The following is a 24,883-nucleotide window of genomic DNA, read 5'->3' as shown; positions in this document are numbered from 1 at the left end:
AAAGCTAATCACATTGATTTTTTTAGCTCAGAAGTGGGGACACTTTGGAGAAGTTCCACTTTTGTTTTCCCCAACGGAATGGAGATCAGTGGGGGACACTATGTGGGACAAAACTATCAGAGGGGAAGAAGAGAAAGAAATTAAAGCTGTGAGAGAATTGTGGAAAACCGTATTAGAATCATTAGAAGTTATGAAATCGGAACAACGTGCCGCCCTAAGAGCCGCGGAGGCGCTTGTCCAAGAACAAACCTGGACTGATAAAACTTGTCGTCCAAAAGAAAAGAGGGGTCTGTGGGCTACTCTGTGGGGTCTGCCTGCCGTTTGGGGTGGTCGCGGGGTCCCGGCTCAGCCAATACGTTCACAATCCGATCTGCAACGCGGATTAGAAACTTCGCGGCTCGTAAACAAAGAACCGGAAGTTTCCCCCTCCGAGTCTCTGGGGCAATGTGCCAAGAAAGCGGAAGTGCAACTGGTCGACTGTCCGGATGTGGGAGGCCCTGAGTGCCGCCCTCCTCCTACCGCTCCGCCTCTGCCCTGCCCCGAGCCGGACACCCCCCCTCCCTCCGAGAAAAGCGTGGGGGCCGGGCCCGGACCGGCCGGGCCGCCGCCACCGCCGGAGCCGGGGCCGCCTCAAACTTTGCCTCCGCAAGCACCCGCGGAAGTTTTTTGTGAGCCTCCTCCTACATCATTGGGCTCACCCCAAGCAGTAGAGCAGTTACTGCAAGTCATTACCAACAAGCTTGAACAACTTAACTTACGAGTGTCAAATGTAGAGAAAAATAAGGAACAAATTGAGTTTCAAAAACCGGCTTGCCCTTCACAAACAATGCAATCAAAGGTGCCTATAGATTCTACTGACCAGCCGCAGCCCCGACGTGGCAGATGGTCAGGGGTCATCAAAGATGCCATTCTAGAAGGTGATTGGTCTCCAGCAAAATTAGCCCTACCGGTAATTCAAAATATGAACACTCAGACAGCGGTATGGGAACCACACGATTGGAAAATTTTGCAGCAAGCAAAACAAACAATCACCAACTATGGTATACGTTCAGAAGCAACCAGACAAATACTGCATTGGATTTTTACCGCTGACTTATTGTGTCCCATGGACTGTCAAAATTTAATGCGCCTATTATTAACTCCAGCGCAATTCCTCCTGTGGGAATCAGCTTGGTATCAACAAGCGCAGCAAGAAACAGCAAAACACACCAGTCCAAATGACCCATTAACCAATGTGGTACCTGATGCCTATACAGGTCGTGGACAGTATGCTACCATAGAAGTTCAACTGCGATTTACAGCTGAAATTCACCGAAAAGCTGCACAACTTGCCCTAGATGCCTTCTTAACCTTACCGGGACCATTAGCTCCCTCATTCAGCGGAATACGCCAAGGCACCACAGAAGATTTCTCACATTTTATTGACCGGCTACATGAAGGAGTAATGCAAAATCCGGACTTATCAGAAGAAATGAAAAATCAAATGTTTCGGCTGTTAGCTTTTGATAATGCAAATTCAAAGACTAAACAAATATTAGCAACTCTGCCACCAGGATCATCAGTAGAACAAATGCTGACACGAGTAGCCAGATCAGAAGAACACCGAAGTGCAGAGGTGATGGCTGCCGCTTTCGAAGGGGTCATGCAGAGATCTCTCCGACAAGTTAGCCAGCAAGTCTCATCTACAATGCAACCAGTTGTAGCAGCAGTTCAGCGATCAACAAATAAATTCTGTAAATCATCATACAATTCCTGTCATCGCTGTGGAAGTAAAGAACACGTCCGAACGAACTGTACTGCAGCAGTTTGGTGTGACAGATGCCAGTCTAACACTCATGCTACAAAAATTTGCCGGAGATCGGGAAACGGTCAAGTGAGCGCGAACGGAGTGCGCGCGAGGACACAAAGAGCATCTCCGAACCTGTATCCCAATCAGCGACCAACTGTGAACCAGGCTTCTTTCACCTCAACAAGCCAAGCACCGCAGGAAGCCTCGGAGTTGATGTGGAGACAGCAGTAGATATTACATTGCCCAATACTGCAATTCATAGAATACCAACTAATGCTAAAGGACCTTTATTTAGACAAGATAGTCTCATTGGAGGCCTATTGATTGGCCGTTCTTCTGCTAGTATCAAAGGTCTTATAGTAATAACAGGTATAATTGATGCAGATTTCACAGGAACTGTTCAAATCCTGGCCTACACTCTGCATCCGCCAATTTTTATTCCTTCTGGGAGTAGAATAGCTCAGGTAGTAGCACTGGAAAACTGCCTACCAATGCTTCCAGGAGTTCCTCCAGCATCCTCAACAGAAAGGCGTGATAAAGGATTTGGATCGACAGGTCCTGCAGTTTGCTTCACCTCATCAGTGATTCAGCGTCCCATGTTCCGTGTGCAACTATTTCAGTCTGATTCTACTGTTGTTGTAGAGGTAAATGCAATGCTTGATACTGGAGCTGATGTCTCCATCATTAGTCAATTCAAATGGACACGAAATTGGAAACTTCAAAAATCAATCTCTTCCACTGTAGCTGGAGTAGGGGGTCAAACTACTCCAAATATAAGTGTTGATCCCATTTCCATTAGTTTCCCTGAAGGTCAATGTGTTACCCTTAGGGTGTATGTAATGGAATTGCCAAGCAGCCTTGAGGCGCTTATTGGCCGTGACGTCTTGGGGCAACTTGGTGCTGTGTTAACTACTTCGCCTTTTCCTTAGTGGTCACTGGAAAGCAGTTGCCCAACCCTCCATTGACCTGGTTAACAGATAGCCCAGTTTGGGTTGACCAGTGGCCATTAACAGAAGAGCGACTGCAAAAAGCACGTGAATTAGTAGAAGAGCAATTAGTTGCAGGCCATATCAAGCCTTCTACTAGTTCATGGAATACCCCAATTTTTGTAATACCAAAAAAGAGTGGAAAGTGGCGATTATTACATGACTTGCGAAAGGTAAATGATCAAATGCAAGCCATGGGTGCTTTACAGCCTGGATTACCATCACCTGTAATGTTACCAGAAAATTGGCATATTCTAATTATAGATTTAAAGGATTGTTTCTTTACCATTCCTTTACATGAACAAGATACACAACGTTCTGCATTTACACTGCCTTCAGTAAACAAAGCGGAACCAGCTAAAAGGTATGAGTGGGTAGTGCTACCGCAAGGTATGAAAAATTCTCCTACACTGTGCCAAATGTATGTTGCATGGGCACTTCAACCTATTCGTGCATCATGGAAACAAACAATTATTTATCATTATATGGATGATATTCTGTTCTGTCAACAAGCTGAGTTCACAGAAAGTTCCATAGTCCAAATTACGATCAAACTCGAAGAAAAGGGGTTGGTTATAGCTCCAGAGAAAGTTCAAAAGTCTGCACCTTGGAAATACCTTGGTTGGTCCATTTGTGATGCACAGATTCGTCCACAAAAAATTGAATTACATACTGATTTACAGACATTGAATGATATCCAAAAATTGTTAGGGGACATACAATGGATTAGAAATTGCGTAGGTATTACTAACAATGATATAGCACCTCTTACTTCACTTCTAAAAGGAGGTGATCCAGCTAAGAAAATAAGCTTAGAGTCCGTGCATCTCAAATGTCTTTCTGATATTATACAAAAAGTACAGACAAATTGGTCTAGCCGAAGACTTTCTGATCGACCAATTTCCCTCCTTATTAGCAATCTAGAACATCCGTGTGCAATCATCTGCCAGTGGCAAAACAAAGACGGGGAATTCCCCATAGATCTTGCTACAGATTCTTCCTTTTGTGCCACTGTCAGATCAAAACCAGAAAATGATTTACGATTATTAGAGTGGGTTTTTCTCAGTGTCCAACCAAAATTCAGTATTCAAACGAGACCAGAAGCAATTGGAGAATTGATTCGAAAAGGAAGATCTCGAATATTAGAAATTAGCGGTCAGGAACCAGATGACATCAGTATTCCGATAAATTGAGCCGATTTAGAATGGTGGCTGAGAGATTCGATGCCTATACAGAATGCATTATTACGATTTATAGGCAAGGTACATTCATGACAACCAAAAGGTAAACTATGGCAATTCCTTAGAACAAATCAGTGGTTAGAGAGAAGCAAAGTAAAAGCAAAACCTGTTGAAGGCCTTACAGTATATACAGATGCAGGAAAACGAAGACACCAGGCAGCATGTGTCTGGCAAGAGAATAGTCAATGGATACAGCATTTAATTGAAGGTTCAAAAGAGGATTCATTGCAGACTTTAGAGCTCACGGCAGTAATATGGGCCTTAAATAATTGGCTGAAATCTGCTTTAAATGTTGTCACAGATTCTTTGTATGTAGCAGGTGTAATACCCAGAATGGAAAATGTCCTGTTAAGACAATCGAATAATCCTCGATTAGGAAAATTGTTTGTACAATTGAGAGCTATTTTAAATCAAAGAAAAGAACCCTGTTGTGTGATTCACATCCGCAGTCATCAATGGAATCTTGGTCTAGGTGAAGGAAATCAAATTGCAGATAGTTTAGTAAGTTCTGTACAGCACATTCCTCCTGTGATCATTCATCATTATCAGATCAGACTAGGAAGGAAAAACACTTTACTGGAATTCATGGTGAGATATCATGATCCCACCACTGGATTGTGGAAGGGACCAGTACCTGTTATTTTTAATGGTAGAGGGTATATGTGTCTCTCCACAGATCAAGGTCCATTGTGGGTTCCAAGCCGAGCAGTAAAGCCGGAGTTGAAACAAACTCAACCAAATCAACTCCCTGCAGCAGAACCTTCGGAGGTCACAGAGTGAGGTGTAACCTTTGCATTGATTTAGCTGTGACATGTATGTGTACTATAGTTATATAAGTAGATCTTTAAACACCACTACCTCTTGAGTAAGTTTATCAACACCCAGCACATCGTTTGTTATAAGTTGAGTATCTTTAAACCAAAGTTCTTGGAATTTGTTTAATCAATCCATTGCGATATTTAAACGGCAATGGAATACCTCAGGTTTATTGCAAAGTGCACTGTTTATGTTGATTGCTGTTGTTATTTATATGTTATGTATAAGTTATTTTTTTTATCACATATCAAAGAAGGATTAGAACACACAGCTAATCAATCCTGGCTTGTCCAAAAAGAAAAAAAAAAGGAGGAATTGTGGAGAGTCTCTGGCTGTGTGCTGTGAACAAGCCAGGGCTTGATGCGGCTGTGTTACACGGAAGGATTTCCCTGAGACACCAGAGACAAAAGGAAAGTAAACAGAAGCTGCTCTGCCCTCGACCCAGGCTGCAGGAGGGGCGTTGCCGCTGCGCATGAACAGTCTGTGAACAGTGCCCTGCAGCCAATCGCCATAGTGGGGGGGGATGAGTGACTGTGAGTGTAACCAGTTGTAGCCTGCACTTGCCGCATGGCCTTTTGGTATAGAGTATATAAGGCTTGGAAAAACGTGGTCTCGGGGACATTGATATTCAGTGTTGTTTAAGAGTTCATTAAAGAGTACGGATGGTAAATTCACATTGAATTAGACTCCTTACTCTCGCCCGGCCCGGCCGTTTGATCAAAGAGCTTATGCCGGCGTCTGGATTCGTCGAATTTACTATCTGGAACACTGGAACACTGAAATGAAAACAAAGGAAGATTTAACCCACCAGGTTAAATCACAGATGAGGATTAGAGAAATCTAAATCAAGAATTGCCAAGTATGGGAATTAGCAAGAAATTACAGGGAAAACCAAACCAAACCAACAACAACAACAAAACACACACAATGTACTGTACTTAAAAATAAGATGCATCTCAGAAGAGTTGTTATGCAGGGAATTGTTCCTGAAATGAGAGCTTGGGATGTATGGCTGGAGACTGTGAGCAAATGGTCTCAGGAGTCTGTCTGGGAGGTGTACCATGCAGGTAGTACAAATCAATTACACCAGCACTAGGCTTCAGATGTAAAATACATGGAATAAAGCTTTAGAGATAGAAACCTGATAGCCTTTGCCTGAGGAGTAGGGAATTTTTGTAGTTTCAACAAAAGTAGTGAAGATTTCTGAGTGTGGCAAATAGTTTCTAACCTATTTGGTCCCACAGCTTTGTGCTACAGATATGCATTTCACATATGCAATACATTCTCCTGTAATACAAGGTACACGTAAATTTGCACCCTTTTAGTACCCTTCTAAATAAGTCTATCATGCTTTATATGAGTCCAAAGTGGTAAAATTCCTTAACTTTTGAGATCTTAAAAAAAAAAAAATCTGATAGTGTGTTGAGTTGATCTTTGCTGGCTGCCAGACCCCTACCTGACTGCTTTGTCACTCCTCTTTCTCAACAGCACAGGGTGAGGAAGTAGGATGAAAAAGCTTGTGAGTCAAGATAAAGACAGAGAGATCACTTACCAGTTACCATACTGAATAAACCAAACTTGACTTGAGAACATCGATTTAAATTAATTTATTAATAAAATAGAGTAAGATGTTGAGAAATTAAGACAAAACTAAAACCACTTTCCCCTGCCCCCCACTTTTTCCCAGGCTTGCCACAATGCTGAAATTTGTTGTTGGTTCTTGTGTAAGGCAAAACTATCTAGGTGATATCATATTAGCTATAGCATAGAAACAACACAGACTAAAACTTCACTCCAAAAATTCATTAAAAAAACAAGATTAGTATAGTAGCAAGGATATAAATCTGGGACACTGATGGGAAATTGGACAGATGCCTGGACATTGTTGTGCTCTACAATGGAGCAAGGACTGAGAAACCAGATACTAGTGAGATATACATATTAATATCCAATTCACTTTCACAGAGAAATAATTGTGTTTGAATGGTGCACTGTCATAGACAAGAAACAAGAGCTGACAAACCCTCCTACCACTACTGAATAAACATGATTATCTCGACTCAAATGCATCTTGAGCTCAAATTTGTGTTATCCTTTTTCAGTATTTTGTTACAAGAATTAGTGTGGGCAGAGGCAGCTCAGGTCAGTCAGTCCAGTGGTGGTGTCATAAGCAGAAGCTTTTATGTTTTGTTGTGAATCCAACTTTGAGTTGTTCCGTATTTTAGCTTGCTTCTTATTTATTATTAAGTTGTTTATTATTTAAGTGCTAATGAAAAATAAGTTTTGACATTGTAATTGCCAACACACTTATTTCTCTGAGGTGAGAATTTGGGACGAATTCAATACCTAGCTTCAATAGATGTTACAGTTTTTAAAAGTGAAGACTTTTTCTTTTTTTTTCTTTTTTTTTCTTTTTTTTTTTTTTTTTCCCCCCTAGATGGCCAATAATTTATAAAAATTATCTGGGCGGGCAAGTGTATATTGTGTCAGTAAATACACGTATTAAGTTATACATGAGACAGGTTACTTGTATATTAAACCCCACACATGATTCCAAATGTTACCATAAGCTAATATTCAAAGTACTTTGTCTATCAATATGCTTTCTGCATCTTATGTATCCACATTTTCTATACAAAGTGAAACTGCACGTAAGTACAATGTATGGAATCTTAGAAATGTAGTGAGATTTTTGGTTTGATCTTTTTTTATTTTTTTTTTTTTATTTTTCACTATGTCACTACAACTCACATTAGCTACAGCTAGAAACAGGCAATTCTGAAGAATGCTTCAAGCTAGTGTTGATGTTAAATGTGCACATTCATAGATAAAGATATGTGATCTGTTTCTTAGCAAAAGGCAAAGAAATAGAAGAGCATGTGGATTTGTTCTTATACATTTTCTAGTAGTCAACTAAGCAGGTCACAGGTATTTGTCCATTTAAAATGTCAAAAGAAAAAGAAATTGAAAGAACGGAACTTTGGGGACACTCAAACTGGTAAGTGTGAAGGAAAGGTCCTTCCCATCTAACAGTTTGATTTTCCCAAATTTTCACTTTCTTTTCAAGAATTTTAGTTGAATAATCTCTATATTACCATTTTAATCTTTCAAACGCTTTCCAAAGAAAATATGTTTTTCTATAATATCTCTGTACATTTTATACAAACCAATTTTTATGAAGTGGTAAACTAGAATATTCAGATCTGATTGGTTGAAGAATCCGTATCTTTATATAATATCATAAGACACAGCACCTACACCAATGTTCTCAAACAATAGTGTTAAAGAATTTTGTCTTCTGAGGAGTTTTACAATGTGAAGGTAGATAAGTCAAAAAGAGAGTTGTAATCAGCAGGTTTTAATGAAATAAAAATCATTTTGGGCCCCGTGGCTTCAAAACCACTGTAGCTTTTTCCAAGATCTGCAGTAGTAATAAACAGGAGGAAGTGAAAAATTGCTGTAATGCAGAAGTCATTTCTTCAATACCATGTTTCGGGGTTGCTAATTTTAAAATGCACAACCAAACAAACAAAAAATTACAAACAAATCAGCACCACAACTACAACAGAACAAAACAACAAACAAAACAATTCAAAATGTTATAAAAACAGTGTATCTGTGAAAAAAAATAAACTCAAATGCTGAAACAATTTTGTTTTTCAAAGCAAAGCAAATCAGTAAAAAGTTAAAATGGTGAGAAATAAATTATATAGGGCAATATATTTCATTATCTAAGCTTGCCTGAGGTCACAGTCTTTCCAACAGATCTTCAGTCTAAGATTGTAGATAATAGACTTTCAATAATTTGTGAGACTAGGAGGATTAAAGGATTAATGCGCAGATCTTTGGACTCTGGAAAACTAGGTGAAGAGACCTGCTTTGGGTCAAAAGAGAAATGAGTTTTATGATCTCTGCTTAGTCCCTGGGAAACATTTGTACAAATTACAAAACCACCTCTAAGCATTTCCTACTATTGAAATTCTTCACTTACAAAGGTCAAAGCTGATGTTACATGCAAAGAAAATCATCCAGCAAGGCCATGTCTTTCTGATTGAAACTGAGCTACAAAGTCAAGGCATTCTGAGACACCTAAGCTGTATTCAGATGGATTATAACAACTCATATATGAACTGAACGCCTCTGGCTGGATATTCGTATTCTTTTCTCTTTTTCATTTTTTGAAACATCCATTTCAAACTTGTTATTTTTCAGTTCATGTAGTGAGCCAGCCAGTGGAGTTCACTCAGTCTGTAATTCCATTTAGAAAACTGGCATTACTACTTTTCTGTGTAGACTAAACCCAACCCAAACAAAACACTTCTTGCTATCTGTATCGGGTGCAGGTGCCCAGGGTCTGGCAGTGGGGGCTGCAGGGAGCCTCTGCAGCTTCAACCATCCACCGCAGGGCACAGCTGAGCCACACAAACGAGGTGGTGCCATCTCAGGGAAGCACAGGTAAGAAAGGGCACTGGTAGAGTGAGCAGTAAGAATGGGGGAAGAGAGAGAAACAATCCTGTGAGCACCAAGGTCGGGGAAGAAGGAAGGGAGGAGGTGCTCTAAGCACCAGAGCAGAGATTCCCCTGCAGCCCATGGAGGACCCCACACTGGAGCAGGTGGGTATTTCCAGAAGGAACTCTGGTCTGTGGAGAGCCCATGCAGGAGCAGGGCTACAGGACTACAGCCTGTGGAGAGGACCCATGCAGGAGAAAGGAAAAATGTGAAGAGAAGGGAGCAGCAAAGACAAACTGTTATGGACTGACCACAACCCCCCATTTCTCATCCCCTGAGCTGGGTGGGGTGGAGGGAGGTAGTGAAGTCTGTAGTGAAGGAATGAAGTTGAGGCTGGGAAGAAGAGGGGAGAGGAGAAAGATGTTTTTAATGTTGTCTTCATTTCCCCCCATAGTACTATATTTTCATTGGCAATAAATTAAACTCATGTTCCCCCAGCCAAGTCTGCATTGCCCCTGATGATAATTGATAAGAGATCTGCCTGTCTTTATCTCACCTCATGAGGTTTTTCATCCTGTTTTCTCCCCCCTGTCCTCTTACAGAGACAGAGTGACAAAACAGCTGGGCAGGGGTCTGGAAGACAGCCAATCTCAGGTTATCACAATCTATTTCTGAATTTTGCGAGTCCAGCTAAAAACATTTTAAGACCACAGCTATGAAAATAAGTCCTATTCTGGGAACTGTCCTCAGACCACTGCAAACTTATTCAAATGCTCTTTTGTGATGGAATCCTATATCACAGACAAGTCTGGAAGTTTTCCAGATCTGCATGTGGAATCTATATTCTCAGGATGAAATGCTTTATTAAAATAATTATTAATGATCTGTTATGTCAATAAATTGGACAGCTGTAGACAAGTCCTTACAAGCCCACCTTTTCAAAAGACAGTATTTCTGGAATAAATTTTTTAATCAGTAATGAAAAGGTGAATAAATTCAATAGAATTTGAATTTGAAGTAGAGTAAGACAGGAGCAGTACAACAAAATAGCATTGATGCCAAAACTGCTGTTGTCATTTGGGCTTCAAGTATAGTAACATGTTTAGCGATCATATGAAAAACAACAAATGCTTCAGGACATAATCCCAAACCTTTCTGAAGGCATTGTCTCATTATTGATTTCACTGGACACTGAAAAACAAGTGATTCTTTGACAGTTGTAAGTAATTATTGCAGAGAATGGCATGTAATAGCACTAGAAACAGTTAAAACACCTTTTATACTAACAGTGAAGTATTAAGTATCTTATCATCATTACAAGAGTCCAGGAAACAGTCCATTTTTCTTTATGGATGATTTTTTTTTTTTTTTTCTAGCTGTGTTTATACTGGCAGTCCAGTAAGATTAAGCAGGTATATTTTTATGAATAAAAATATTCTGTTGCTCTGAACTCACTGTTGCATCACTGTGGGATAGACGGCAGCTTCAGTTTTGAGTCCAAATAAGTGTTAGAAATACTATAGAAATCGAGCTTTGTGTATATATATATATTTTTTTAAAATAAACCTTACTTACGTGAAAAAAATGTACTAAGTCAAGAAAGCTTTTGTGTAAGATGGGTTTGAGGACAGATGTGATTGTATATAAAAAGACTTCCTTGATCAGACTAATACATTGTTCAATCTGCTGTCAAGTCTTTAATTGCATACTTCAGATGTTTTGTGAAGGAGACAAAACTTTGGAAGAAAACTCTGCATAAAGTAGAATGCCACTCTCAATGTTATTAAGTTAATGATAATTACATTTGTATATAACTGCAATAAATACAGTACCTTAATTATCTCAATAAAGTCTCTAAAAGGTTAAAGTGATCTATGGTTCTTGTGAAAAATAATTAATTATAATCACAGACTGCACTACTTCAGACAGTAGATTTATTCATGTTTTCGTACTCAAGAATTATCAAGTTCAAGACATATTTTACTTGTGTGAAACAATACTAAAATACTCAAGTAACACCTATTTTACAAAAGGTTTTGCTCTTATAAAACTCAGACTCAGCAAAATCCACAATTGTCTGAAAACTTTATTTATTTAGGAGAAAAAATGTCTGTACTTTTTGTACAGTACCTTTCTATGTCTCTTTGTGGTTTGGATTTGTTTTGTTTTGTGGATTTTTTTGTTGTAGTTTTCTGCCTAACCATGTCAGTATACTGCTACGTTCATTAGGCTTTACTCAGTTTTCAGTTTTCACCTAAAAATAACTTTGTGAACATTTTGTTTACTGAATCTACATGGGAAATCAGCAATTTCAAAAAACAAACAAACAAATAAAACCCCAAAACACCACAAAAACAAAGAAGCACAAATAATAATTTAGTTATTTTTAAACAATATTAAAATTGGCAAATATTACTGGTACAATAATATGTAACAAAATTATATTACAGTAGGGAATATTTTCAAAGAAACAAAAGAAAACCTGGACAATTTACTCTTCAACATCACAGTAGGATGTACTGAAATTGAACTGTGCTGGTAGCAAAGCTGGAAAACAATAGATACAGTAGCAATACATCAAAGAAATTGTGGTATCTTTCATCAGAACATAAAACTTGAAGTGGTCTTTGAGGTTATATAGACTGGTCCCTGGCTGTGGCAAATCTATTGAAAAGAAACACTACCCTTATAGGAAATTGTTTGCAGGTCATTCTCATCCTAAAAAAAGTTCTCATTCTAATAAGTTATAATTTCCACACTGAATTAATTCGTGTTTATGTTATAAGCATTTCCCTCGTGACTCCACTTGTTTACCAGTTTGAATAGCTTTTCTCTTTATCTTCAGTATTTATCTTCTTAATGATTTAGGGACAATCATCATATTCCTCTGGATCTTTTTCTTTGCTGGGCTGAACAATACAGGTTTATTTAGACTGCTCTCTTAACAAACAATCTCCAGACCTTTTTAGTAGTTTACCTGATTACTTGATTTACTTTGAATTTTTAATTTTTTTTAGTTTTCTACAACATTTCAGTGTTATCACAGTCTTGTAAAATGGCATGGTACATTTTTTCCCAGTTTTATTAGCATCCTGATAATATTTGCATTTTTCATGGCTATGATGTAGTCATGGCACTGATAACTGAATAACATGCCTAGAACATGTTTCTTTTGTGTGTAACTCAAGGTGTGAATCCTCATTCATTTGATGCATAGTGCTTGAAGCCACATGTTATACTATTTCACCTCATTTCCTTGCCTCAGTATGATAGAGTTTCCTGAGGGCAACATTACTCCCTAGTTTTCTGCCATTCCTGAGTTTCATACACAATTGTAGAATATGTGCAAAGCAAGTCAATGAAAATATTAGGTATAAGAGCTGCTCCATAGGGAAAGCATTCTCCCTTTACTAGAAGAACAAGTATTTGTAAATTATTGTCATTTTTTGGTTTCTCCTAATTATACTAATATTTTCTTCTCTAGAGAATAGTAATTTCTGATCCTTACTATATTGGAAGTCCAGATGAAACATGTTATATTAGCCATACCTACTAGTCAGAAAAAGATTTACCATTTACCAGGCACAAAATACCAAAAATACTTACATTTTCCTTTGTTACAATGTGAAACCTTAAATAACTCGTGCATACCTTTTTTGTTTGAAATGTACTGTTGGATAAATTATCTGTTTGAAGATGCTGGTTTCTTGCATATATTTATTACCGATACAGATGTTTAATAACTCAGCAATGTATCATACTAAAATTAAGATTATAAACCTGAGAAAAAGTGTAGATATCAATGATTAAGATCACAACCTCCAAAGTTTTTGAAATTAAGCTTTCATAAATAACCTTTTTTAGACCTTCTGTCTGTATTCACATTCCTAATTCCTCAAGACACTTAATATGTGTCTAATTTCAAGCATGCATTAGCCTCACCGAAGTTTGTAAGATCCTATCAACTTAAAATTAAGCACATGAGTTAAATATCTTGCTGGATTGTAGTTTCTTCTACTGTCATGGAGTTTTTGAACAAGATCTTTTGAAATTCACACAAATTTTCAAACCTGGGGATGGCAATTCTTACTAATAGTGAATAACCTCTGGTTTGATTTTCTCTTTTCACTCTATGGCATCCTTTCACTGCCTATGCAGAAAGAGAATACTGGTAATACATTTCAGTGGAATCTGCATTGCAAAAAGGTTTTGCAATGAGGAAAGAATAACTCCATGTACCAGCACAAGCTGGACTTGTAGAGAAGGCCCTGGAGGTCAACGTGAATGTGAGCCAGCAGTATACTCCTGCATCGATCAAGGTCAGTGGCATCCCATGCTGCATTAGGAAGAGCACTGCCAGCATGTCAAGATGGGTCATCCTTTCCCTCTGCCCAGCACTGGTGAGACACATCTGGAGTCCTGGGTCCAGTGTTGACTTCCCCAGTAAAATAAAGTCTGTCAAACTGGAGCAAGGCCTCTGAAAAGACACCATCCTGGCTGGACATCTGAAGCTCTTCATGTACCAAGACAGGCTGAACGAGTTTGGATTTTTCAGGCTAAAGAACAGAAGGCTGAGACAATGCAATTTGTCCTCAACTCTTTTGTGGGAGGATACAGACCAGATACTGTCGAACTTTTCTCAGGGTTGTACAGATAAGGTTGAGAGAGAGTGAGTACAGGTTATAACAAGGAAAATACCAACTCAGAATGAGCAGAGAATGTTTTACAGTGAGATTGGTTAAGCACTGGAAGAGGCTTAACCAGCCTGTGGAATGCCTATTTAGGACAAATCTTAGTTACACTCTTCAAAATAATATTATTTTAAAGCTATTCATCAGATATATTTGCTACTAGCACCTCTACAGAGAGAGTGGTGAAAAATCAATTTGATTTGATTCTAGAAGTGAGATCTGAGCTTCACTAACTAGTTGGGAAAAAATTCTATTTAATCCTATTATCTGATGTGAGTTCCTGATAACAATCAGCTTTATGTAATCTAATGCATCTGTTAAGACCCTCATAGTGGAGGAAAAAAAAGTGCTACAGCCAATTTGCAATGAACAAATTACCTTATGTGTGACATTAAGTGCATAGTAAGTCATTATTTCATAGTCTGCATGAACATCTTGTTTACTTCTGGATCCACTTCACAGTTCAGAAACTAACTTTCAAAATGTTAATAGGATTTATCAATTAATTCAAAATACCTTGTACGACACAACTGTCAACTTCGACTGATCTGCTTCTGGTTTGACAACTTGAACGCAATCCAAAGTGAAAAGAAGCCTTGGCTCAGTGACTTTAGGAGGCTTTGGATCAGTTTTATTAAAACTAATAGAGCTTAGATACAGACAGGAGTGAGACAAGCTTTCTTTACAGCTGGCTTTACACAAAGGAATAACTTGATTAAAACTGAAAACAAAGCACACAATGAATCACACACTTGGACAGGCACATTTTTCTGTAAGTTGCCAACTAAGTGCTTAGTTGAACAGTAACCTTGTACAGTTCTCACTGGCTGCTTTAACTTGTGATTCAAAGGATGAGAACAAAAGCTTGTACGACACTACACAGTTCCATGGAATAAAGATGAGAATACAGGAGTCATTTTCGGTGCTGAATGTCCTTAAAACTGAGATACTAATGTAAAGTATTTTCTTTCTCTACTCTCAGTTATCTAACTTGAGCTAATTGCTTTGCAATGACCAGACTTATCTTGACAGGGATTAGGGAGTGAGTAAAGCAGAATCACAGCCACATGTTCACTCCATCTTACGGCTTTTGATTGATGCATATGGCTTTTGTCATCCTAACCTATCAAGAAAGTATTGAATCTCAGCATCTTTATTTTTCAGTAAGTGTGGCAGTTGTTATTATAGAAAATGTGATTGACTCTAACAGTTTCACTTTCTTTGCACACTTTTTTCCCTCAAAAATCACAAGGTGAGTGGACCTGTACAAAGAAGAGACTCTGAATCACATGTTGTTCCTTGCAACTCTGATACAGAGAGATTAATCCTGGACATAAGGGATTTTAGACATGTTTTTATGGTCTGTCTCACCAGTTAACATTTAGCTTTTTAGTTTCCTAACTGTTTTCTGCATTGACCAGGAAGTCCATGCAGCAAAATTTGAGTCTTAGAATCTCCATGAACCAAAAGTTCTGACTTATAGGCACCTAATATTCTTTATTGGATCAAACTGTTGGATTTGAATTATTGAATCCAAATTGCAACCAAGACTGAAGGGTAGGATAGGAGATCGCTTCTGCCATGCAATTCTCCTGGGTTGAAAACACATACTTTTTAATGTAAAACAAAGAATTAATCGTTAACCTATTAGGTTAATATAATATAATGATACTAATTCTAATAATCCAAAGTATCTGATTATTAAAGAAAGAAGCCTCATTAATAACGCTACATAACACTGCTATATAAGTGGTGTTACCTTTACTCTTTCGCTCCCCCTCTAGGTCTTCAAGTCAATGGCAACAACTTTCTTTAAGAAGATGAGACTGGAAGAATGCTGCAGTAACATATAGGCAACCCAAATTCTTCGCTGAAAGGATATGACATAGTTTTTCCTCATCCTTGGAAGTAATTTTTATACATTTGTGCCAATAGTCGTTTTAATCATTCTTCATTCAGTGGTCCACAAATTCTATGTTACTTTGAAGTTTTACTGCATATGGCAAGTTTTGCATATAGAATCATAGAACCTTTTTGGTTGGAAGAGACCCTCAAGATCACAGAGTCCAACCATTATATTCTATATATTCTGTATTTTTTCTTTGTTTCCTTTAAAATATCTCAAACCTTTTTTTTACCCAGCTCCCAAAATACAGTTCTGTTAATAAGCAGTAATTTGTTGTTGGAGATTTGCTTATATACCTGTGCACCCAAACTTTCAAGGCCCCTGCTATCATACATAACTGAAATTCTCTAGACTACATTTTTATTCTAAGGCAACAGACAATTAATGCTACACTGGAAAAATACTTCGTATTTCTATCAGTTACTACACTATGTTAAAATTGTTATAGAACTACTTTGTAGACTAGTTTTATATAACAAAGGGACTATTATAGAATTATAGAAAGATAAGCTAATGAGAACAGTAACCTTGTAGTTGCTGTTTTGCATAAACAAACTGAAATATAGGTTCTGGCAAGCCAGAGCAAGTTCAGAAATAGCAAGTCTGACAAGTTGTTTCTGAGTCCTTGAAAGTTTCTTACAAAGTCTGTGATTTGTTAGTACCAATGGCAACATTGTGTTTTCTGAGCCACAGTGACAGAGAAAAAATAAATTTCATTAAAATTATTCTTCTATATACCACAATAATCACCAAATATGCATGTTCCCAAAGTAGTCTGTGTCTCTATAGAAACTTTTTAATGGCTATATAATGTATCACATGCCTATTTAAAGACAGCTACATATTCTATACTGACTCACTATAGAACTCTTCAGCACAGAAAATAGTCTGCCCTAGCCTTCAGGCCAACAGTTCAACCACTTTGTCAAAAATCTTGGCTCCCAGTTTACTTCCATGTCCTGATTCCACAGGGGATCATCCATGCTGCAAGTATGTTATTTCACTTCTAGCTCTCTTTTGTGGTCAGCCAAATATCACAGAATCACAGAATCACAGAATGTTAGGGATTGGAAGGGACCTCAAAATATTGTTTAGTCCAATACCCCTGCTGGAACAGGAACACGTAGATGAGATTACACAGGAAGTGTTCAGGCAGGTATTGAATGTCTCCAGAGAAGGAGACTCCACAATCTCCCTGGGCAGCCTGTTCCAGTGTTCTGTTACCCTCAATGAGAAGAAGTTTCTTCTCATATTCAAGTGGAACCTCTTTTGTTCCAGTTTATACCGTGTGTCCCTTGTCCTACCGTTGGATGTCACCGAGAAGAGCCTGGCTCCATCCTTGTGACACTTACTCTTTATATATTTGTAAACATTAATAAGGTCACCCTCTTCTCCAAACTAAAGAGACCCAGTTCCCTCGGCCTTTTCTCATAAGGGAGATGGTCCACTCCCTTAACCATCTTTGTTACCCTGCGCTGGACTCTCTCCAGCAGTTCCCTGTCCTTCTTGAACTGAGGGGCCCAGAACTGGACACAATAATCCAGATGGGGTCTCACCAGGGCAGAGTAGAGGGGAAGGAGAACCTCTCTCGACCTACTAACCACCCCCTTCTAATACACCCCAGGATGCCATTGGCCTTCCTGCCTACAAGGGCACAGTGCTGGCTCATGGTCATCCTGCTGTCTACCAGGACCCCCAGGTCCCTTTCCCATACACTGGTCTCTAATAGGTCATTCCCCAACTTATACTGGAACATGGGGTTGTTCCTACCCAGATGCAAGACTCTACACTTTTCCTTGTTCTATTTCATTAAATTTTTCCCCACCCAACTCTCCAGCCTGTCCAGATCTCGCTGGATGGCAGCACAGCCTTCTGGCATGTCAGCCACTCCTCCCAGCTTGGTGTCATCAGCAAATTTGCTGATAGTATACTCTATTCCCTCATCCAAATCATTGATGAGTATATTGAATAATATATAGATACATCTAAGAATATGTACAAGTATAAAAGCACTGTTCCGAGATTTTTGTTCTTAGTGACTACTCTGAATAAGCTATGGCAATCTTGACTACTTTTGCTTCATAATCTATCAAAGATATCTCAGAAGTACATTCATCTCCAAGTATTTTCTTATGTCACTCTTCCACAACACGTGATGTATACCCTTAAAAAACATTACAGATATTACACAATGGAAAGCAATGGAAAACACAGTTCTGATATTATTTAGAGTATACCCAACTGAAAAACATAGACTAAAAATATCTCAATCATACACTTTTTGCAAGCGTTTGAGAGAAAAGGCAGGCTAAAAGTGATCCAAAGTTGCTGTAGCAATACTATAGGTGTTCACACTGAGACTGTGATCATGAGGCCCTGCGCAGCAATAACTTGAGAAAAGGACATTTCTCTGTTGGTATCCAAAATGAAAATATTATTTTAGTCACTGATCGTAAATTTTGCTCATGTAACCTCTTTGTGTCAGAATGCTCATGCATTTCATTGTGTCCACATTTAACACCAATCTGGGCAAATTATGAAAATTATAACTTGTATTTGTCTTGAATGACAAACATTAATGTATTTCTGACTTCAGCCTGCAAGTAACAGTATTATTACATTACTCATTGTTCCCCAAAGATGGTAATATGTAATTAACAAAACAATAGAAGATAGCACATTATAATTTTTGTGGGAATAATCATCACATGTAGCTGGATACAAAATATTTAAATAAAACATAGATTTAGACTTTTCCCATTCCCAGTATTTCGATGTAGAAGGAAACAGATGGTTGAAATTGCTTAATATTATAGAATATTATAGAATATTATAGAAACCTGGCATACAGGTAATTCTGAACTCCTTTAAAAACCCATGAGAAATATTTGGTATTATTGTCAGATGTGGGAGACGTGCTGTATAGCGTATTTCTTAAATAAAGCTTCTATTTTGGATTGGCAAATTTTATTTTATTAGTTTACGGAACCTTTAAATTAGTTTGACAAGATTATTGCATATGGAAATATTATCACTGGTAAATAGTCACTTTGTTCTCAAATTTCAGTACATTGGTGTCTAAGGTATGAAGTTATGATGAAGTGAGTCCATTGTATATAATCTCTTAAATTCTTTCCATGCCTGTGGGCACTCTATGCTCACTCTGAATCTCAAGTTAACGCTCAAGTATAACATAATCTGCTCAGAATATATATCAAGTGTGTTGGGGGAACAGGAAGAAGGATTTTGCCTCCACAAGCTTGTACCATAGCAAAGGTCAGGCTACTTATAATCTTGGAAGGACTATTTATTTCATTTCTACATTCAGGACTAAAGACTTTCTGGAAAAAGCCTTGATTCTCCACTATCTTATTGGATGAATGTACTGTTTCACTAATGAGCAGACAAGTTGACTAGTCTTGATCTATCAAAATTTAATCTGAAACTTTGTTATTAACTGATAAAAATTACAAAACCCAGAAATAACTTACTATAACTGAATTAGCACACATAATAATTAACTTTTTCGTGTTGGCTTGCTTGAGAAATAAGGACCTATTTGTTTCTGTGTTTTGTTTTGGTATGTATATTTTTGGGGGTTTGTTTGTTTGTTTGATTTGGTTTGTTTGTTACACTTTGATAATATACCTATGAATAGCTTTATTTAGGATAATATTTTCCCAACGTTCTTCTGCTTTCCTGTTTTCTCATGTTCTATTGTCTGGTCGGGTGAAAGACTGTTGCTATCTAGACTGAAACACTACCATCATCATCGTCATCATCAAATAGATCTCTTTTCTTTGGATTGTGAAGGGATAAAGATGGGGAAAATCTGAATTAAACTAAATCGAAGCACTTTTTTGGATTCTGAGAGAAAAATTCTTTAGAGCCTAGCAGAACAAAGGCTTTTGTAAGTTTATACAGGTCTGGCAGATAAGTGAGTTTTTCTGACTGTATGGAAAAATATAAACATTAAAATGTTTAATAAATTGATCCAATTGATGCAAAATTTGCTACACAAGTAGAATATTTCCAGTCAATATAATATAAAAGTCAGAGGGTCATAAGCTGCAAGAAATACTTTAAGATTTTCTAAACAACTTTTTTTTTTTTTTTTTTTTTTTTTTTTCTGAATGGGGAGCAAGCCCTTGTGAATTCTGAACCTAGAAGGGTAGCAAGTACATGGATGTGATTCACACCAGACATCATTGGTCTAGGTTCATTTCTTATATCTTTACCTATGTGAATTGGATAACAGTATTAAAGACTTTCTTTCTCTAACAGATTCAGAAAACATCACAATGAGAGTCCTTTTATTCTGTCAGAGCTTTTCATTTCTGTCTGTATGAGAAAACATTTATGTTTTAAAGGGGATATAAGAGAGGGCAAAAGACCATCAAAAAAGAAACCCCTCTCAAGACTGACTATTGTAGAATATCAGATTAAAAACCTTTCTACTGCATTAAAAAAAATCATTTCAAAGTATATTAATCTTCAACATGAAATATATGTACAGAACTTTTTAAAATCTAAACAACTTTTACTGACATTTTCTGTCTTCAGCATTAACAAAATACTGTGACTGGAGCATTTATATTTAACTTGTGTGACTCAGGACAGCAGTCTGAATTGTTCAGTGTTCAGTATTCAAAAATGAATGATTCTAACGTGATCCATTGTTCAAGTTGGTTCTTCTTAAACATAACTCATATGCACTGCCACATTTCAGATTATTCTGATTTTGCTACTTATCTAGTATACATATTATGTACCTTTTCTGTTTTAATTTTTGGTATTTTCATGTGTGCTGGAATATGAAATAATTAAATACCCAACAGATTTTTTTTCTTTAGCAATGTTCATTGCCAAAATTATTTTCAAACATTTCAAGGTTGTATCCTTTATTAAATATAATTTCCAGTTCACCTTGTTGTGTTTCTGCAAGGCTAAATATTTATATTTTAGAATTTCCGCATTCCACCATTCTACATAATCCAGCAGTCTATTTTATTTTTGGCACGCCGGTAGCATTACCTGCTACAGCATTGGAGGTAACATCTGCTGGCTTCAAACCAACGTAGAGCATAGTTGTCTAGAATATTGACCACTGCAGACTCTCTCCATTATCAATAACTATACATATCAAATTTAAGCTGGCATGTTCTAATATAAACGCAAAATTAAACATTCAGCATTCTATAATCTTTTCAGATTGCGGCACGTGCATTCTCTTTCTTTTAACATTCTGCACAGGGAAAAACAGAGCATTAAATGATTGTAAAATATATGCCCTCCTTTACATCCTTGGCATGGCACAGCTCAATCTAATTAAAAGGCCTACAAACATGGCAAAGGTATACATCACAATCTTTCTTTTTGGTAGAAGCTTCGTGCTTTCACCGAAGACCACAAAGAAATTGGTATTATCAGAGATAAATTTCATTGACTATTAATGCTAGTATCTTTGAAATATTGAAATTAAATTTTATATTTAAAAATTTATTAATATTCTGCTTTTTATACCATTCTTGTTGTGTTTTTACTTTGATAGCCCAACTTATACAACTTTTATTTGGTTTGGGGTTTTGTTTTGTGTTTTTTTTGTTGTTGTTGTTGTTTTGTTTTGTTTGGGTTTTTTTGTTTGTTTTGTTTTGTTTACCAAACTTAGGTGTTGATTAAAGTTCTTTGCTTATTTTCTTTTTTTAAGATGGATAAGAAAATTCACTTTAAGTGTTACTTGTCTTAAAATGGACTCTAATGTACTCTAGTGAATGGCAGAGGTAGTACTGACTTTAATGAATATCCAATAAGATTCTGTTTTCCTCTAACAGAAGAGAAATTAAAAGAGCCAGGCAGAAAAGGCCAAGAAATGAACAACATGCAAAACCAGAATGTGATCCAGTGAATGGAACTGAACTCAAGAGTTCACATCCTTTGTCAGTTCTGTTCTCTGACTTGTGTGAATGGCTTATATTATCTTCTCCAATTAGCACTGCAAAATATGGGTAATTGTATTATACAAAGCCTTGCACATATAAACTATTTGCTTCATATTTTGAGATATTGTATGACAGGGAATGAAGCATATATACAACATTTATTATAGATATATTTCTTCATGACAGGGTCCACAGCTTCATTTCTGTGGAGAAAACTATAACTCATCAACTTCTGTTCCTATAGGGATTTCTATCTGGGTTTATCTTTGTTTCTGGGGAGTCATTTAACTGAAATCAATACTAAGATTTGAACCTTAAATAATATTTTTCTTTTGGTGGTATCCTTTCATATTCTCTGAACCTTTTGGCGATTAAAACAATATATACTGTTATCTTGAGATAGCCCATAAAAGTAAGCTTTTCTCATTTTTAAACAATACAAAATACTGTACATATGTTATGTAAGCAAAATTTAAAAGGTTTATTAGGCCTGGGAGATCAATATATTCTACTTCTCTGTATCTCTTCTTCTCTGTAACAGAGGAATTCCATTAAAAGCATTGTAACATCCAGATTAACAATCAGTTGCACAAGAATAACTAGCTTTTATGACTTTCTTAACCTGAAATCTGTGGCTGAATAATTTCACAAAAAAAGATATAACAATAAACTTAGAAAACTATGAAGCCTGTAAGATAGGAAGAGGTAGAAGTCCTACTTACATTACGTGCTCTTGAAAATCTGCAAGTTTTGCATAAACATTTTTCCATTTATGCATTTCAAAGTGAGAGGATAGCTATAAATCACTCCTCAAAAGATGCCCCACTTCTGCTAAGCAGTAAATGGTGTGTATGTTATCTAACTTGTGTGCTCCTGTTATATACTCTCGGAAGTGATGTCAACCCAAAGGGTTAACAATTTAGACAAGAAAATATTAGATTTATTACAATACTATTTTCCAAAGTCACTTCGGTGTCACAGTCTATGGTTTAATTAATCATTTAAATGCTTGATTGAAAGATATAATATTTATTTCAGAAAATATACATTTACCTAGAAATATGTTGTGTGTTCCTCTGTACTTTGAATTAAAGATGGTTAACATTGTGACACATTTATTTTATAAAACAGAGAATTTAGTTTTGGTGCACATGTGGAAGATACTGAGGCAGCAGTTGTCATGTTTCTATCAAATTCCTCTCCCACAAAGCAATTTTTTAGTGTAAAGTTAATTACATGCTCTCTACTGAGTAGCAAATTTTAAAATGAAATTCACAAAACATATTTATAATTTCTTTTAGACAAGAAAGAAATGCTTGAATAGTTGTGATGCCTTGATATGCTCCAAGTAATAAGCTCATGTTGGTATTTAGTTTCCAAAGAGTTATTCCTCTATTATGGAGCATGAAAAGGGTGGGATGACAAAAGCTTGCCTTGTGGGCATTAGAGTCCTGGAATTAATATATTTTCTTAGCTTCCCTAGTTGTCAGTAAAAATCATATTGGAAATTTTGGGGACATTATTTACTAAACCTTAATTGTTTATATACATCCACCTAGACAAAACCTGGTGATCAGTCCATGTAGAGAAGTTGAAGGACTTGCAGTAAGAATCCTTAAAGGAAAGATCTAGTATACACAAATGTAATTTACTTACTCCATCTGAAAATATCAAATGATATGAAAATCACGTCTGATAAAATTGTAAAACTTTGCATGTAATGAAGAAGTAAAACAAGAGCTTTTAAAGACTGTTAAATTGTGAGAGATAAAAATACTATGTCAAGCTAAAAAATGTGTGATTTATTAGTAAACTTATATTCACTTTACTGAGTACTGAGCAAAGTTTTATTGTACATGACTTTTTTCTTACTTGGTTTTACATTTTGTATTTATTTAGTTTTTAATGGTGAGTGTGGGAATTCAAGAACATTAAATAATATTTCTTCTGACATTTATAGTCAAAACTTCATAGATGCAAACGTTAAAAGAAGAAAGTAAGGAATAATTAATATAGATTATACATTTTCTTTTCTTTGATTAACAAAATCAAAAAGTGAAAGTTACATTGCTCCTTTTAATCACAAATCTCAAGAAGCACTTATATGCCACGTGGAATCTTGCCATGTATTCCTTAATTCACCAAACGTTTCTTAATGTTGCAGAAGATCAAGACATGTCAATGTATCAGCCTTTGTGTCAAATTACTGAAAAGTTTTTCAGTAGACCAAACACCTCAGTTAGTTTCAGACACCTTTCAGTAGACCTAACAGCTCTGACACAGTAAAATAACAACATTGTCAAGATGTATTGCTTTATTGCTTCCACTAAGAACGCGTTTTTTCAGTCTTTTTTCTTTTTTTTTTTTTCTTGTTACCTGTTTCTCACTTTTCTTAGTTACGTTACAGAAAATCATAAGTGATAGTTCCCTAGGGAGAAGATAGTGACTTTATTTTAGATGCCAGGCACATCTTAAAGAATCCTGAAAACAAAAACAAATTATTCAAATATATGTGCATAAGAACTGAAAAGATCAACCCTTGAACTCTGAAATCTAGTATGAAGTAAAGCTGAGCTAACAGTATGAGAATTCTGGAGAGTGATATATATATATATTAAAAGGCCTTCTTCTGTGATTTAGGTGAAAATTTTTATCTGAATGGATCTCAGTTCAGTGATAAGAACTATTTCAGAAACTCAGAATCCTCCCTGTATTGCTGTTTTTAAGCGATACTTCCGCTACTCTATCAAGGAATTAGGCTGCTGAGCATAGGACTCAAAGTCAAATCCTCTCCATGATATCACAAAGTACCTCTACAGTAGCAGAAAAGCAACAAGAAGCATAGGTTGAGGCTTTGATATTTCTGAGATAGGAGAATGGAATTAAGTTTTCTCCATCATCCTCCATTTTCTTTTTTATATGAAAACTGGAAACTAGTGTATGGCTAATGCTATGTGAGTATCACAGACATGAAATCTGAACTAAACTGAGAAAGTACTGTACAGTTTTATGTTTATACAAGCCTCAATTTGCAAACATTTATATAGCCTGTATAAATCAAAATCT

Source organism: Patagioenas fasciata, chromosome 3, assembly GCF_037038585.1.
Source record: "Patagioenas fasciata isolate bPatFas1 chromosome 3, bPatFas1.hap1, whole genome shotgun sequence".
In the NCBI taxonomy this organism is placed as follows: domain Eukaryota; kingdom Metazoa; phylum Chordata; class Aves; order Columbiformes; family Columbidae; genus Patagioenas; species Patagioenas fasciata.
This window is presented reverse-complemented; position numbering follows the sequence as displayed.